We start from the raw sequence: 17,424 nt of genomic DNA on the forward strand, positions 1-17,424 counted from the left end.
TCCTCCCGTGAAGGCCCAGTGTCTCCATCGACCACGTGTCTCCACCACGGTGCTGTGCTGTCTCCCTGCTCACCTCTGCACAGAATTGCTTCTGATGGTGTCACTCTTTAGGCAAGGGAGTCATTCTTGTGAATCATCATCTAAGAGTTAATATCTCACCTGCAATTTTATTTCTATATTCCTTAAAAGGAGTTCCTTAAAATCCCAATTGTATTCCTTAAAAGAGCGTTTTATCAAAATCTTGACTTGAACACCTATGTTTTTATTTATCAACTTTTATGTTTATGTCATGCAAAGAGTTGACTCATTGGAAAAGACCCTGATGCTGGGAGGGATTGGGGGCAGGAGAAGGGGACCACAAAGGATGAGATGGCTGGATGGCATCACTGACTCGATGGATGTGAGTGTCAGTGAACTCCGGGACTTGGTGATGGACAGGGAGGCCTGGCATGCTGCGATGCATGGGGTCGCAAAGAGTCGGACATGACTGAGCAACTGAACTGAACTGATGTCTCCTTCATTGTGTCCTGTGCTCTGGCTCAGCCTCTCTCTCGGCCTCTGCTCTTGGCCTCTCAGGAAACAGTGTACAGGATGTATTAGTTGCATCCGCCCTCCCCTCTCACTGGCTCTTTTCCGTCCTCCCTCATCTCCATGACATGTGTAACTGTGTGCACATCACTATCACCATGACACCCTCCCTCCCTCGGGAAGCCTGTTATCACCTTCCTGCTCCTTTCTCTGCTGCCCCGTGTGTGTCCCTGCCCGACACTCACAGCAGCCTCACAGCAGGCACTCTGCCTCACTCTTCTCTCCAGAGCTCCTGCTGGAATTTCTGGACACCACCTCCCAAGTATTTACCTCTGACTCTGACTTCTCCTTCCCTGGTGGGCTCTGTAGCATCTTCCCCTGAATGAAGACCACAGATAAAACCTAAATTCTCCTTCTTCCCCAGCTACCTTAGACTCCCCTGTGGATGTCTCCTTCTCATCCAGGCTCAGTGATTCAGTATCATCCATGAACCATTTTTCTATACTCAACCATCTATCTGGCCATATTGATACCGTCTCTAGGGGAGTGGGTGGAGCAATGATGGGCAATGTTGAGATGGCAGGTAGAGACCAGGCCAGGCAATGAGGGCGTGAGAATGAAGGACAGTGCTAAGAAGAGGAGCAGATTATAGAGAAGTCACAAGGATAGAAGAGGTTGGAGAATGTTTTTGAAAAAAGATCAGGGAGAAATCTGGGAGAGGAGAGGTCGAGTCTTAAGGAAAGAGAAATGATCATTGCATAGCTCCTCGGGAGTGGGGCGGGGAATCCAGCAACGTGCTAGTTTACGAGCAACATCCTATCAGATGCTGTATTTCAGTTGGAAATACTTCAGGCTACAAATCCATTAGATTTGTAGAAATTCCATATGCATTAGAAATTTATACATTTTCCTGCAATGGAATAAATTAGGCTAAGGTTATGCATTACATTGTTTATTGTGATGTCAAGATGTCATTTTATATTAGTGTTTATTCCAACGTGGACCAGTAAAGCATATTATAGTACATCATCTATTCAGTGGACTGATTTGTGGAAAATAGTGTCCCAAGAGAGAATATTCCCCAAGATAGTGTCAGCTGAATATAAGCAAGATACATAAAACATTGTGCACAGTGTGCGACCATGTATGGTTTTAAATGTGGTTGTGCTCAGTCACTCAGTCATGTCCCACACTTTGTGACACTATGGACTGTAGCCCACCAGGCTCCTCTGCCCATGGCGATGCTCCAGGCAGGGATACTAGAGTGGGTTGCCATTTCCTGCTCCAGAGGATCTTCCAGACCCAGGGATTGAATCTGAGTCCCTTGTGTCTCCTGCACAGGGAGGTGGGTTCTTTACCATTAGCACCACATGTGGAGTGAAGAAGAAATAGATAGTCATAGTTGCTTGTGTATCCATAAAATGGCATTCTGGGCCGTCTCTCCTGATCCAGGGGCTAAGACTCTGCACTCTCATTGTAGGGGCCCGAGTTCAATCCCTTGTCAGGAAACTAGAACGCACATGCGACAGATAAGAGTTCTCATGGAAAAGGTCCCACAGGCACAGCCAAACAAATACTTAGAAGAAAAAAAAAATACACCTCTGAAAGCTATCCCTGAGAAACAAAAACGTGGCTGACTGTGGAAGCAGCAAGGACTTGACAAGAAGGGAAGGGGTAGGAAGAACAATGTAATATGAACTATTTTATATTTTTAGGTTCTTGAGCCTTGTACATGTATTCTGAGTTTCTCAGAAATGCCAAGACGTTACCAAAAATTTTAAACCTCTAAAGAACAAAACTCACAGCTTTATTTCTACAAACTGAATGAAAGTCAAGTTTGTTTTATCAGAAAGATTATCTGGCTTCTCTAAAACACCTTCTCAGGCTTTTCCCACACTACCCAGACAGTGGTCCATACGGCACTGTCTGGATTCTTGTCATAATGTGAAGTGAATCTTTTACATTATCCTGGGTCCTTGCTGTCCGGCAAATGAAGGACGACGTCATCACGTTCCTTGCAGCAGGGGCCCTCTTAGGTGGCACCAACCTTTACTTCCCAATGGAGCAGTACACCTACAGAAGGAAAAGTGGCGGCGTCCACATTAGGAATCCGAAGAGAACCTGGGAGAAGCTTCTGTAGGCAGCTCATGCCATCGTTGCCACTGAAAACCCAGCTACTGTCCCTGCTGCGTCCTCCAGGAACCTTCGCCAGCGAGCTGAGCTGCAGTTTGCTGCTGCTTTGCTCCTGGAGCCTCCACTAACCAGACCCAGGCAGCTTCCAGGAGCTAAGACTCCTGGTAGTTACGATCCCTGGGCTGACCGCCAGCCTCTCACAGAGGCATGTATGTGAACTTCTTACCATCGGTCTGTGTGACACGGACTCTCATCTGCACTCTGGAGACCACCCATTCCCGGCAACCAGGGAGCTCAGTCGGTGGGTCTGACTTGGCGGATGCTCACCCGGGAAGTTCTGCCGGTGCGCGGCATCCTTTCCTGTGAACACTCTTGGGAGGTCGTGCCTGATCTCCACATCTGCAGATTCTGAAGAGATTAAAAGGGAAGAGCAGGTGGCAGCTGAGCAAGCTGTGACCAAGGAGGACTTCACCGTGAATGGGTCAGTTCAGCAGCTGAGTGCAACGCTACTGGATCTGAGGTGCTGGCCTAGTCCACAGGCAGGCAGGCAAGCTCGCTGCCTACTCCGCAGTTACGCCAGAAGGCTGGCCTGCAGCGCCCGCTGCTCAGGCCACTGGACGGGTAGGCACAGCACTGCGTGGGCTTCAGCTGTTCTTTCACAGGCTCTTTTCTTGGGTGGGGGCTGTGCTGGGTCCTTGCTGCTGCACAGGTTTGCTCTGGTTGCGGTGAGCAGGGAGCACTCTGGTTGTGGTGCCTGGCCTTCTTGTTGCAGCGGCTTCTCTTCTTATGGAGCGTGGGCCCCAGGGCCCCCAGGCTTCAGTGGTGGCAGAGCATGGGATCAGGAGCTGTGGCTCCCAGGCTGTGGAGCACAGGCTTGATGGTTGTGGTTCACGGCCTTAGTTCCTCTGAAGGCACATGGGATCTTCCTGGACCAGGGATTGAACTCATGTCTCCTGCATTGGCAGGATTCTTTACCATGAGCCATTATGGAAACCCCACAAACTCTTAAAATGGAAATTGGTTCACAGAAAATAAGCAGTTTCTAAATAAATAAATATGTCTACTTTGAGAATGTTCTGTGACTTTTGCTTTTTTCCTTTCACATAAGAGGAAATTTTCATAATTCATTATGTTCTTCCCTCAAACAATATTTGCAACTGCTAATTTTACCAGATAAGCTTGATCCAATTTTTAAACCACTTTTCTCCCACTTTTCCCTATGCACTGTACATTCATTATCAATTGAGATAATATTTTATCATTGTTCAGTCACTTAGTCATGTCCAACTCTTTGCGACCCCATGGACTGCAGCACACCAGGCTTTCTTGTCCTTCACCATCTCCCAGAAATTATATTTATACTTCATATGGATAGGAGGATAATCAGTTGGCTTCATACTTGAATTATTTCTCTGAATCTGACATATTAATATGCTAGTAAGATATAAGACACTTGATTGACTTCAGCATAATAAAAAATAATAGAATCAGGTGACCATATCTGAAGACTGATTATAAAAGCAGCAGCCATGTTGATGAGGAGCAGTGACACACGGGGGGACATTTTATGTGATGAGAGAGGGGCGCTGGCCTCAGGGATTTAAAGGGCTGCTTCAAAACAGAGTGGAACTCGGCTCAGTGGATGGACCTCCTAGGAGTCACTTCCCAGACACACACAGGACAGAGTCCTGAGCATCCTGAGTGCCCACAAGGTGGTCTGAAGCGGTGGCCAGGGCACCCCCTCTGCATATCAGTGGAGATGGTAGCTGTATTGTGTGTCTGTACGAGTCTGTATAAGGTGACCCTGCATGCAGAAAAGAAAATTTGACTAAATGGCAGAAGGCCTCAGCTCTAATAGTAAGATATTTTCTTAAATCAATTTCTTTCTCCTCTCAGCTTCTCCATCTGAAAGGAGTTACTCTTCATGAGACCCATTCTCTTTTAATTCCCTTCTTCAAAGCCTCAAATTTCGTAGCTTTTTTTTTTCAGTATCTTTCCATGTTTATTCCTCAGACAAAATAAGCAAGAGTAAAATTTTCTTATTGGACTTTAAAGATAAACAAATACTTTTAAAATCAGACTTTCCAAACGTTCTAAATTTATTCATGTTCTCACTTTAGTATCCTCAATCCTAAGCCTGTAATGAGCGTTTTTACCTGATTCAAACACAACTCTGGGGGGTGAATTGGTGGCAGGACTCTACAGACCCCTGGAATTTTGAACTCTTGACAGTTAGATCTCCTTTTACAGAAGTGTTAGCTCCAATGGAACAAGGAGCATATAGTGCCAGATTGCAGGGCTGACAGCGGGGAAAAGACAGTTTATTGATGGTAGAAAAGATCTGCCTTCTGACCAGCAGCCGCTGCTCACGGTGAGGCAAACCGGAAGTGCCTGCAGACGCAGAGACCCATGCGGAGGGAGCAGGACGCTTCAGCCACACTCGTTCTCAGCGCAGCCCTCAGAAAGGGGTCCTTCCTTGACCTGACTCGTGCTTCCTGTTTCTTTAACTCCCTGTGCTTCGGGGCTGCTCTGCTGAGTTGGACTCCCCTTTGCTTTTCCTAGATCTCCTTGGGGCCTTCTCACAGCGCCCGGCAGCAGGCAGCAAGCAGCGGCGCCATTGGGCAGGTCTGCTCCTGTAACTCCTCTGGCAGCCATGCGGCTGGGACAGCGCGCTGAGCGTCCACCGTCCCTCTCATGGGACCAGAGGTCGGAATGCGATGGGACCAGAGGTCGGAATGGGGAAGATGGAAGGGCTGGCTTTTACTTTCTTTCACTCCCGGGCCAGAAGCTCTTAACCTGAGGGATTTGGAGAGCCCAGGGAGCCTGTGGCCTCCCTGAAGTGATGCATAAAATGCATCTGTGCACAAGCTTTTGTTCAGATAAGAGTAAATGCCCTGGATTCACCCCTTCAGAATATTTTATCTTTGTTCCTGGTCTGTACAGACCCTGTGCTTTGAAGCACAACACCGCTGCAGTGATTTCATCACACTTTCACTGCTGCCGGTCCCTAGTAAACCCAGCTTTCAGAATCAAGAGAAGCTGCTGGCTGACAAGGCTTAAAAGCATCCTTTGAAGTACCTAGAATCAAGAGCACCTGACTGTACTCTACTGGAACATTTTAAGGTCTAGCAGTTTGCTTTTCGCTTGTGAGCAGCTAGGTCAAATTGTCCCCACACAAGAAAACCGAACTAAAGTCTATGTGTCTGACCAGGGTCACAGGACACAAACTACTTTAGGGCGGGTCCCAGGTCAGTCTGAGATTCTGTCATTACCAGGAATCAAAGTAGCAAAGAGCATCTGTGACACAAACCCTAAAAGCGTTTTATTACTGGATAATTTGGGTTGGGACGGTTCCCTAGAGAAGAGAATGGCAACTCACTCCAGTGTTCTTGCCTGGAGAATTCCATGGGCAGAGGAGCCTGGCGGGCTACAGTCTAAGGGATCCCAAAGAGTCGGACAGAACTGAGTGACTTTCACTTTCTGTTTTCAGTTTGGATCTACGGAGAGGTAAAGTCTTTTCTGTGGATATTTGTAAATGCTTCCTACAGATCAGTTATATGGCTTTGTGTTCTTCTGGAATTGCTCCAATGACATTGATCTGGACTTCATACACTTATGTACCAAATTACTCTGTTTTCTGTGCAATGGTGGTAAAACAGTTAAAAAGCAAGTATACAAGCCAAAGCCCGTGGACTGTTTCAAACAGGCTGAAAGCGCCACCTACTGTCCAATCTTTAGAGGTGCCCGAGGAATGTAGTCTGAGCCTTATGGACTGAGAGCCACAGGAACTAGGATATTAAGGTAAGTTAGACTCACATGACTATACTTTCTACTTATATGCTATTTATAACGAGTATGTAGTTATATTTATGCTCTCTCCTGAGCATTCTCAATCTTTTGTTACAGAAAGTAAGATATTGGAAATCACGGAGCTGTGGCAGATGTAAGAAACAGTATCAGGCTATCATGTGCTTTCCACGGGTCCCGATTATCCCACACCAAAATGCCTTGAGAGTTCTGGAGCAAAACTGCTCTTTGCCACTTTTATTGCTAGGAACGACTGAGGCCCAGAGCTCCCTGAGTGGCCCCTCCTGAGGGGACTTGACTGTATTTATTTTACATGTTTAAGAGATGACAGCAAAAGAGAAAGCTCTAAAATGGCAAAAGCTTTCAGGTACACCAAAAGGTTGGTTTTTAATGTTGGTTTGAGTGTTTTGTTTTTAGTGGAACAATCCATTATAGAACGGGCCAAAAGAAGTTTAGAGAATACAGTGTGCATTTTCTACCTCTGAGAGATACTAATTAAAACCTATTTTTACTATGGGCCTGGCATCAATTCAGACTTGCCTTGGACAGGTGACTGACTTCCAGGCTGCCTTAAACCCAGCAAGCATTCAGGAAACGTCCCAGTGACTGGAGGGGACAGCAGCGTGCAGCCAGCGTTTCACTGTTTGTGCTGCTCGTGTGCTCTTTCTGTCCCTAACTCTTCAGCAGGTATTCACTCTCTTCTATGCAGCTTATCATTTGTTTGACTCTGAAATACATTGGTCCGGTTTTTAATGATAAGCTGGTTCGGTACAATCGTATGTAAAGTATTTATTTAAATACAAACAATATACACTCTTGTTCAAGTTCCTCCTGAGTTAAAAGTACACAAAAAAACTCGATAATTTAGAGTAAAAGTAGAATTTCTCTTTCATCCTTATCAAAGTATCTGTGGTTCACTTGTATATATTGCTCCAGCTTTTTAAAAAACATTTTCAAATATATATTTATTTACACAGATAATATAGGTTCATTTTTAGTTCAGTTAGACAAATAATGTGTGTTGTTTTACAACTTGCCTTAGTCATGTAACAGTATGACTTTGAGGTGTCACCATTTCCTGTTTGGAGGTTTTCCAGTGGTTTTAAATAGGAATATAAAAATATTTTTTTAGAACAAAATGATTCTGATATAAGCAAACTAGGTTCATCTAGCATGCACATTCAGGGAAATTCAGAAATGTCTTTAGTTGCCCTGCGCATCCCACCATCAGGAATGGAGAAACTATGAGCGAGGAAAGTCTCAGTGATGAACACCAGGCACCCCGTTAACCCAGCTCTAAAGGAGGAGGGCGGGGCGAGGGCAGCTCATGGGCCGCAGGGGATGGTCTTGTGATCCCTGTGTCTCCCGTCTGGTCTGGTCGGTGGCAGCCGAGAGAATCAAGGAAAGCGAGATGGTAGGCGGGGAACAGTGGAGGGCAGGAAACGGGCCTCCTGGAGGCAAAGCACACAGGTCGCAGCAGAGCCTGGGGAGGAGGAGCAGGTCAGCTGGAGGAGGCAGTGGAGAGACATCCAGAGGAGGCTCCCTCCCGCTCACCCCACCCCAGAAGGTGCCCATGGGCTGGGTGCGGAGTCGAATCTGCTCCCCTCACTAAGAATGTGAGCTTCAGGCTGATCTCGGGAACACACTTCTTGTTTCACTTGAGTGATTCAATTATGCCTCCCCTGTAATTTCAGGTTGGGTCTTCTCTGCCTACCTTCCCCTCACTTTTCATTCTGGCCTCAGTCTTCATTTTTTTCTGGCAAACAAAATATGATCAGCAGGCAGAGTTGACTGCATAAAAGGCAAAGGTCTGCCTCTGAGGAGTAATATATACTCATATCGCTATGCTAGTTTATTTATATTTATTAATTTAATTTACTATAACATCAGTCAGTTCAGTTCAGTCACTCAGTCGTGTCCAACTCTTTGCGACCCCATGACTCCCTGGCTGTGGCATGCCAGGCCTCCCTGTCCATCACCAACTCCCGGAGCTAATGCAGACACATGTCCATCAAGTCAGTGATGCCATCCAGCCATCTCATCCTCTGTCGTCCCCTTCTCCTCCTGCCCCCAAACCCTCCCAGCATCAGAGTCTTTTCCAATGAGTCAATTCTTCTCCAATGAGTCAACTCTTCCAATGAGGTGGCCAAAGTACTGGAGTTTCAGCTTTAGCATCATTCCTTCCAAAGAAATCCCAGGGCTGATCTCCTTCAGAATGGACCGGTTGGATCTCCTTGCAGTCCAAGGGACTCTAAAGAGTCTTCTCCAACACCACAGTTTAAAAGCATCAATTCTTTGGCACTCAGCCTTCTTCACAGTCCAACTCTCACATCCATACATGACCACAGGAAAAACCATAGCGTTGACTAGATGGACCTTTGTTGGCAAAGTAATGTCTCTGCTTTTGAATACGCTATCTAGGTTGGTCATCACTTTCCTTCCAAGGAGTAAGTGTCTTTTAATTTCATGGCTGCAGTCACCATCTGCAGTGATTTTGGAGCCCAGAAAAATAAAGTCTGACACTGTTTCCACTGTTTCCCTATCTATTTCCCATGAAGTGATGGGACTGGATGCCATGATCTTCGTTTTCTGAATGTTGAGCTTTAAGCCAACTTTTTCATTCTCCACTTTCACTTTCATAAAGAGGCTTTTTAGTTCCTCTTCACTTTCTGTCATAAGGGTGGTGTCATCTGCATATCCGAGGTTATTGATATTTCTCCCAGCAATCTTCATTTCAGCTTGTGTTTCTTCCAGTCCAGCATTTCTCATGATGTACTCTGCATATAAGTTAAATAAACAGGGTGACAATATACAGTCTTGATGTACTCCTTTTCCTATTTCAAGCCAGTCTGTTGTTCCATGCCCAGTTCTACCTGTTGCTTCCTGACCTGCATACAAATTTTTCAAGAGGCAGATCAGGTGGTCTGCTATTCCCATCTCTTTCAGAATTTTCCACAGTTTATTGTGATCCACACAGTCAAAGGCTTTGGCATAGTAAATAAAGCAGAAATAGATGTTTTTCTGGAACTCTCTTGCTTTTTCCATGATCCAGCGGATGTTGGCAATTTGATCTCTGGTTCCTCTGCCTTTTCTAAAACCAGCTTGAGCATCAGGAAGTTCACAGTTCACATATTGCTGAAGCCTGGCTTGGAGAATTTTGAGCATTACATTACTATCATGTGAGATGAGTGGAACTGTGTGGTCGTTTGAGCATTCTCTGGCATTGCCTTTCTTTGGGATTGGAATGAAAACTGACCTTTTCAAGTCCTGTGGCCACTGCCGAGTTTTCCAAATTTACTGGCATATTGAGGGCAGCACTTTCACAGCATCATCATAAGTATATGCCTATATAATGTAAATAAATATAAAATGTTATGTACTATTGTTATTTTAATATAATATTTATATATCAATGATATATGTTAATATTAATAATATATAGGCTGATTTAGTTAACGACATCCCTGGTGAGAAGACTAATGAAGACTAAAGAAGTCAGAAAAAAACAGAAATTTGAAGATCTTTGAGAAAACTCCATGCTCACGATGTAAATGGCTGGACGTGCATGAAGGTTCTTGGCCAGGGCTCCTCACAGGCTTCTCCATGCCCCTGTTATGGTCAGCAGTGAGAGAGGGAGCGAGGATCTGGGCAAAGCCCCCAGGCCGAGGCCAGGCCAAGCCCCCTCCAGTCTCCTTCTTTCTGTCACCATGTGTCACCTCCTCACTTACACTAGTGTAAACGAGTGTTATCACTTCTCCCACAGAATGAAGGGTGTGTGTTGCAGGAGAGCTGGAGCGAGCTCACTGGTGACACAAATCTTAAAACTATAGAGAGAGGGAGTTGGAATGAGGGAGACAGATAAATAGACATATGTGCCCTGGCTTTAGACTGTAGTGTGAAATTTATATTAAAACTGGTTAGCCTTTAGCCTGTATTCTTATCAGTGCCTGTATTAAACAATTGATCAGTCACCTAAATATCATAGACTCTAAATCATAAACTAGAATTTTAAAATACTGTAGCTTTCTGTGTTACCAAAATGCACTTTTGAAGCAAATGTTCAAATCATCCAGTGTCTTCTCTTTGTGTTCGGTCACATGTTGTTCTCTTTTTTAACTTTTGCTTTGTATTTGGGGTGTAGCCCATTTACAAACAGTGTTGTGACAGTTTCAAGTGACACCAAGGGGAACAGTTCACCCAAACACACACATGCGTCCTTTCTCCCCCAAACTCCCCTCCCATCGAGGCTGCTACATAGCATCGACATCCATGTGCCACACAGGGAGTCCTTGTTGATTCCTAACCAAAGCGGACATTTGTTGCATCATCAGAGACTCTGTCAGAATCTTTCCCAGAGGTTAGCGAGGAGTTTCCTGGAAAACACTCAGCCCACCCCCTGTTGCCAGAGGAAGAGTGTTTATATACCGGTGTTAGTTTTGAGAGAATTTGGTGAACTGGACCAGCTTGTACAGAGATGGAAACAGCTTGTCACCATCAACATTGTCACCATTCCCCAGTAGGTTCAGCCTCCCTGAAATGTGCCCCGAGTCCTGACCGCTGAGCAGGCCAAGCCCGCTCTCAGCCCCCAGCACCTCCTCCTGCAGGGCTGGGCCCACAGGAGATGGAGGGACTGACCGCTCGTCCCCTCCTCCCCTTAATCACGGGCCTGCCTGAGCCAGCTCCCTGCTCTGGTTGAAGGAGGAAGAAGGCCCAGCAGCAGCCCCAGAAGAAGCGCACAGGGGACCCTCCATTCCCAGGAGTGCGGGCTCATTGTGCAGGGCCGAGGGGGCACGGGGGCGGGAGAAGCCTCAGCTCTGGACACTGTGGGAGCTTGTCTGCTGAACAGACTCAGGGACTGCCTGTTGGCCATGGGATCTGAGGAACAGGAGAGATTTGGATGGACTGGGGCTAGCTGGGAGGGTTTGCCATGGTCTAAAGCACAGGCTGTGTCTCTCTGGGCTGAAAATATTAACCGCTGAGCACTAGCTCCCATCAAAAGAGGGTATTGGTTAGAGGTGTCCTGAGATGTAAGAGCTTCATAGGGAGACAAGAGGAGATACTAGGAGAATGTGAAATGCCTTGTAGAGCCTGAATCACACACCCAACCTTCTGACCCCAGTTTTGAGAGGTAACAGTTTCTTATGCATGTCCCTGGTGGCTCAGATGGTAAAGAATACACCTGTAATGTAGGGGACCTGGGTTCCATCTCTGAGTCAAGAAGATCCCCTGGAGAAGGAAATGACAACCCACTCCAGTATTCTTACCTGGAAAATCCCATGGACAAAGGAGCCTCGTGTGCTACGGTCCATGGGGTCACAGGGACATGATTGAGAGACTAACACCCTTTCAGGTGAGGGCAGCTGGTTTGCTTGTGCCTGATCAGGGAGGGGCACAGGTGAGTGTTGCTTCTGACGAGTGAAAGAGTCTTTGGGCCTAGAAAAGGAAACAGCAGTCTCAGAGGCCCTTGCTAAGTGATCTAACTTCGGGAAAACAAAACCAAACTTTAGGTCCTGCCCTGATGCTCCAGGCTGGTTGCATCTACCTGGGACTTATCACCCCTTGTCCAGAGGATTTAACACTCCCTGCCCAACTACAAATGCCATCTCAACTAAAGAATACCTAAAACATCCTGCCTGACTAGCGTTTCCCTTATCGCTTCTACAAACCTCCCTTTAAATATGAAGCCTCCCTGATCCCTCTCAGGCTCAGCCGGGTTGCTGGCCGACTGCCGCCCCTCCTTGCCTGAATAAAGGTCACCTACTTCCGTTGAAGTCGTCTCTCCTTTTCTGCCTCAGCCCAATCTAGATCTTACAACCAGCACTGTCCGAGAGAAGAGGGCAAACAGGTGCCCCCCGGGAGTCAAGACACAGGCTGCTTAGTCAGCAAGACAGCTGTGAGGGGTGGAATGGGCACCGCGCGGGGCCTCTCCTGCTGTCCTCGGGTGCCCTGAAGTTCCAAGCTTTGGCCTGAAAGCGTCATAGAGAAGGACCCTTTGTATCCTACCTATTAGGAGTTAACCACTAAAGGAATGTTGCTATAAGCTTGTACATAAAGTCCCATCTCTGGGAGCCCTGCATCCCAGGTAATGAGCACCAAGCTAAAATAATAACTTTGTTTAATTCACAGGAAACTTCCTGACCAGACTCTCCTGTGAATCACGGCAGGGAGGCAGACATTAACACATCCTGTCTGGAGCCTGATCAGAATGAGGAAATATTTGACTTTCCTCCCCCACCACCTTTGAGAATTAATATAAAGGAAGCCTGAATTCTAACTCAGGCAAGATGGGTCCTGAGACAAGAGTCCTGGGTTTCTGAATAAAGTCACTGTTCCTTGCCCCAAGGACTCATCTCTCAATTTATTGGCCTGTCATGAGGTGAGCAGTACAAGCTTGGACTCAGTTACAGAAAATCTGACAGTCTTGCTCTTTTTTGGGGAAGATTTCCATTTTCATTCATTTAGTCATTCATCATGTATTTGAGTCCTGCTCAGAGCCAGGCCCTGCCGAACTCACCCTTGGAGACCCGGCTCAGACCTCACCAGGTCCAGGATGCCTGTCTTGATCCCATGCTCTGCCCGCACCATTTTCTGCCTCACCCAGGACCCCTCAAGTCTTTAAGCACACTGCGATGAGCTCTCCAGCTTGTGAGCCCTGTGAGGACCTGGAACAGATGCAGAACAGGGCTCAGAAAATGTGAAGATGACCAATAATCAAATCAATGAGCTGGTCAAACACAAACCAGGCTTAGGTCACATTCACCAAAGGACATCTTTTCTCCCTCCTTCCAGAGCCAGAGTTTCAGGGCAACCTTTACCAGGAGCCCAAGGATCTTCTCTGACACTAACCTCATCCAAAACGTTAACAGTCTGGGTGGATTTTATTTTCAATTTTATTTCTTTTTACACTTGAAGTCACTTCGTGACTATTCCACTGAATACTGAGTACTTTAATGATCACTTCTGTTGTGTCTGGGCCAAGAAAGCCCAATACGTGGATAGCATGCTGAGGAGGAGAAGGTCAGGGAAATGTGGGGCCGGGGGTGGGGGGGGAGGAGAGGGGTTGGGGGTGGGTGGGTGTGTGAAACAGAAGAGGCAGGTGGCCCCCACCCCGGTCCTCACTGCCCGGCCCCACCCGCTTTGTACTTAACCAACCTGACTGTGATTACCAGGGTCCAGATGTCTCCTTGCTAGATGGCCTGACCTTTAGAGTCAGCTATAGAGGTCACAAGACAAACCTAAGTTCTGGGGCCCTGTGTGATCCAGGAGCAGTCACCTGTGCCTTCAGAGGGTCAGTTTCTGACCCACAGTGATGCTCTCCCAGAGTGGGACGTGAGTTGGTGGCCAGCCCTGCTCACTGTGAGATGCTGCAGCTCTTGCTGTGCCCTGAAACCCCTCCCTGCAGCCTGGCTGTGTTCAGTGAACACCTGGACAAAACAGGCATGAGCGAATAGGACAGAGTGGGCACTTCCAGGGCAGAGGAGATACAGAGAACCTTGATTTCACTCTGGCCACTTCCAACTGGTCCCAGCCTAATGCTATTTGTCATACACCAGAAGTAGACATGACCTCCTGGGAGATCAGAGGACTCTCCTGAGAGCTGGGATGTGGAGCTCTGGAGGATGGGGCTGGGAAGCCCCCCACATGAGGCTGGGACTCTGGGGCTCTGAAGCTGGCCTGGGGAGTGGAGCTGGGCCTGGCAGGTTTGCACTGCAGACTGTCAGGTGTCTGGCTGAAGCTGCTGACATCTGTGGTCACACCTCCCTCAGCCATCTGACCATTTCTGATCCCAGAAGTTGAGCAGGGCTGGTCTGGCGGGCACGCAACTGAGACAGGAGCTCAGCGTGGGTGGCTCCTCCACCCACCTCTGCTCTCCTCTCTCCTGGTCTCTCTCCTTTGCCACCTCTCCCCACCTGCCATGTAGTTCTCTTCTTAGGCCACCGTGGGGAGGCCTGCATGGAGTCCTGGTTGGGTGGGTGGCACGGAGTGTCCCAAGAAGGGTTGTCACGGCAGGGCTGGTTACTCTGTGCTCACTGGTGGCTCATGGTCAGTGAGGCAAAGAGCCTCCCTGCACAAAGACGGTTCCTAGTGACGTGGGCTGACCGACAATGGTAATTTTGTATTCTGTGAGTTTTTCACAATTAAAAAGAAAAGAACTCGTGTGTGTGTGTATTATAATGGCCTAGAAAGGAAAATTTTCAAGTCAAACAGAGGAATGAATTGTGTGCTAAGCCATAGATGAGTCTCCAAGACATAGCACCAAGTGTAAGAAACCAGCATACGTGGCCACAGTTGTACAAATCCATGTACTTTAAATATGCAGAATAGGCAAATCACTAGGGTCAAATAGCACACAGACAATTGCCAAAAGCTGGGGGAAGGCGGAAGGGGAAGTGCCTGTTTGGTGGGTAGTGGCTTTCTCTGTGAGGAGATGAAGTGCTCTGACTTGGATAGCGGTGATAGTGGCACAGCTTTGACACAGATGATGAATCACGGAGCTGCACATTTTACAGAGTAAATTTTATGATGTGTGAATTAGATTCCAACTTAAACATTGTGATTGATAGAGGATTTTTTTTTTTTTTTTAAGAATTCACACAAGAAACACATCTTATCCTGAGTTTTGTTTGGTTCTTACCCTTCTAACATCTGTAGGCAAACAAACATCTGGACAGGGATGAGGATTCAGGTTTCCTCCTTCAGGGACTGACTTCTCTGAGCTTCCCTTCATCACCAAACAACGAGGATCCTCAGCCTCCACAGGAGCTGCTCTCCATGTTCCTACCATCCCCTCTCCTTCTCCTCCCCCTGCTCTGATGGGCTTCCTCCCTCCAGCTCCACCTCCTGAGTTTAGTCTAGGCTCCTCTCACCAGCGCTCTTGCTGGGCTCCTGACCACCCTCTGACTGCAGCCTCTCCGCCCTCCTGTTCGCTTTCTCTCTGTGATAACTGATCTGCGTTAACTGCAGTTCTGAACATGTGCGTTCTCTACTCACAGCATCTGAGTGGCTCCCACTTCCCAGGAAGGATAGTGGCATCCCAGGCCAGGCTCTAAATGCCTTTCACCCTCTCTCCCCTGCCCCCTTCCTCTGCCAGCCCTCACCCCCTGCGTCCACCCCGCTGTCCACACTGTCTTTGACATCATGTAGGAGTTGAGATGAACGCTCTGCCTTCACATCTGCCTTTCTGGGGGGAACCTGCTCTCTGTTACACCTACCACTGGCCCCAGCTCTGGATTCCTGGCTGCTGAACTGCATGCCTTTGAGGCCTTGGCTTGAATACCATCTGCTCTGCTGATTTTCCTGACTCCCTCGGGCTGTGTCGTAACTCCTTGTCTTTCTTCTGGTCCTGTGTGCCTTTTCTCAGTGAGCATGTGCCACATGGTGGGGCACTTCCGTCTTGCCTGATGCCCCTCTTAGGCCCAGGGCTCCCTGAGGACAGGAATCCAGGCCCCACGACTCTCCACGACTCTCTGAGGCCCGGAGGTGCTCACTGCTCACCTGCACGGTGACTGAAGGCTGTGGCTCCCCGTCAGGCTTGCAGGGCCATCTGGCTCTCATCTCAGGCACTGTGCGTGCTGTGGGGAAGCAGCTTTCACTCCAAGAAAGCCCCCTGCCCTCTTGTTGCAGAGACAGGCTCTGGGAGGCCCGGGCGTCAGGGGTTGCGGCTCCGGGCTCTACAGGAGCGATGGTCGTGGTGTGCGGACTTAGCTGCTCCACGGTGTGTGGGATCTTTCTGGATTGAACCTGGGTCTCTTGCGTTGGCAGGCAGATTCTTTACCACTGAGTCAGCAGGGATGCCTGAGATAACACATTTCTGATTTCTACCAATTTTGCTGACGCCCAAGGACCATTGAAGAATCAAGAAAACACCCAAGAGCAGCCGGGCCGCTCGTCTTACACACGTGGAAGCCGACACCAGCGGAGCCGGTAGATTGTGTCCCTCGGCGTGTGGCACACCTCGGGCCGGGGCCCTCACTCCACGCCCAGGGTCTCTCCTGAGCCCACCGCTTCCTCCCCCAGGTCAGAGGAGAGCACCGGGACCCACGCCATGCCTCTCACCGGCTGTGACCCTCAGGAGGCGTGTCTGAGGGTCTGGGGGTCAGACAGAGCCTTCATCAGAGGGGCTGAGAGGGGCGGGAGCTTGGCTGGCTCCTCTCCTGTGGCCCAGCTTCATCTTCTACAGGCTCACTTTCTACTCCTCATGGTGACCAAGAATGTATAGCTTCCCAAGGAGGGCCCTTCCATATTTTAACAAGTGTAGTGAAGGGTCCTTCCTGTCATTGTATATTTTATTTGCCACCAGAGCTTTGAACAAGCAGTGACACACTCCGTCAAGCCCTCATGTAATTGTAGACACTTCCAAGGAGGGTTCAAGATAAAACTTTTTTTTTTTTTCAAGATAAAACTTAAAAAAAAAAGCTCCTAGGCAATTGAACCACTTGAGCTGTGACATAAAATCATTTCCTTTAATCTAGTTTATTCATTGTGGATAGCACTCCAAAATAATACTTTAAAAGTCACCATGGTCTTTTGGCCTTTATTTCTGAAGGTCTTTGCTGGTGGGCCCCATTTGTCTGAGGAGATCGGTATATGAACATGAAACAGCATCATTTCCAGTCTGATGAAAGTTGCCATTTTCCTCTTCTCTGCAAGGGAAACACCACCTCGGCTCACCCCGCAGCTATTTCACAGTGTCAGAAATGGAGACCAAAAAAGCCCCTGTGCTGTACTCATAAGTGTAACTGGATCCCTTAGAAACCAGCCCAGCTAATCTCCACCCTCAGGAGCTTTAACACCTTGCTACTCAAATGCAGCCAGGGGTCTGCAGGAATTGGCATTTCCTGGGAGCTTGTGAGAAACGCGGAACCCCAGGCCTATCCCATCTGCTGCGTCCAAGGCCGTAAGTATCCTTTACATCACTGAGAGGAGCGAAGACTGCAGACCCTGAGGCAAAGCTCA

The 17,424-nt window shown here is 48.0% G+C and overlaps 1 long non-coding RNA gene and 1 pseudogene across 2 annotated transcripts; both read left to right on the forward strand.

Annotated features, from left to right (window-relative positions):
* Positions 1 to 438: 438 nt before the first annotated feature.
* On the forward strand, positions 439 to 3,561 carry LOC147362181 (small ribosomal subunit protein uS2 pseudogene; annotated as a pseudogene). Its single transcript, XR_015135989.1, has 2 exons — positions 439 to 3,282; positions 3,434 to 3,561. The product of XR_015135989.1 is annotated as a small ribosomal subunit protein uS2 pseudogene (transcript).
* A 1,403-nt stretch (positions 3,562 to 4,964) lies between these two features.
* On the forward strand, positions 4,965 to 17,092 carry LOC147362182 (uncharacterized). Its single transcript, XR_015136004.1, has 2 exons — positions 4,965 to 6,462; positions 16,231 to 17,092. It is a non-coding gene; the product is annotated as an uncharacterized LOC147362182 (long non-coding RNA).
* Positions 17,093 to 17,424: the final 332 nt, after the last annotated feature.

This window comes from Bos grunniens, chromosome 11, assembly GCF_055505025.1.
Source record: "Bos grunniens cultivar Pamir isolate PY7600 chromosome 11, Bosgru_T2T1.0, whole genome shotgun sequence".
NCBI lineage: Eukaryota > Metazoa > Chordata > Mammalia > Artiodactyla > Bovidae > Bos > Bos grunniens.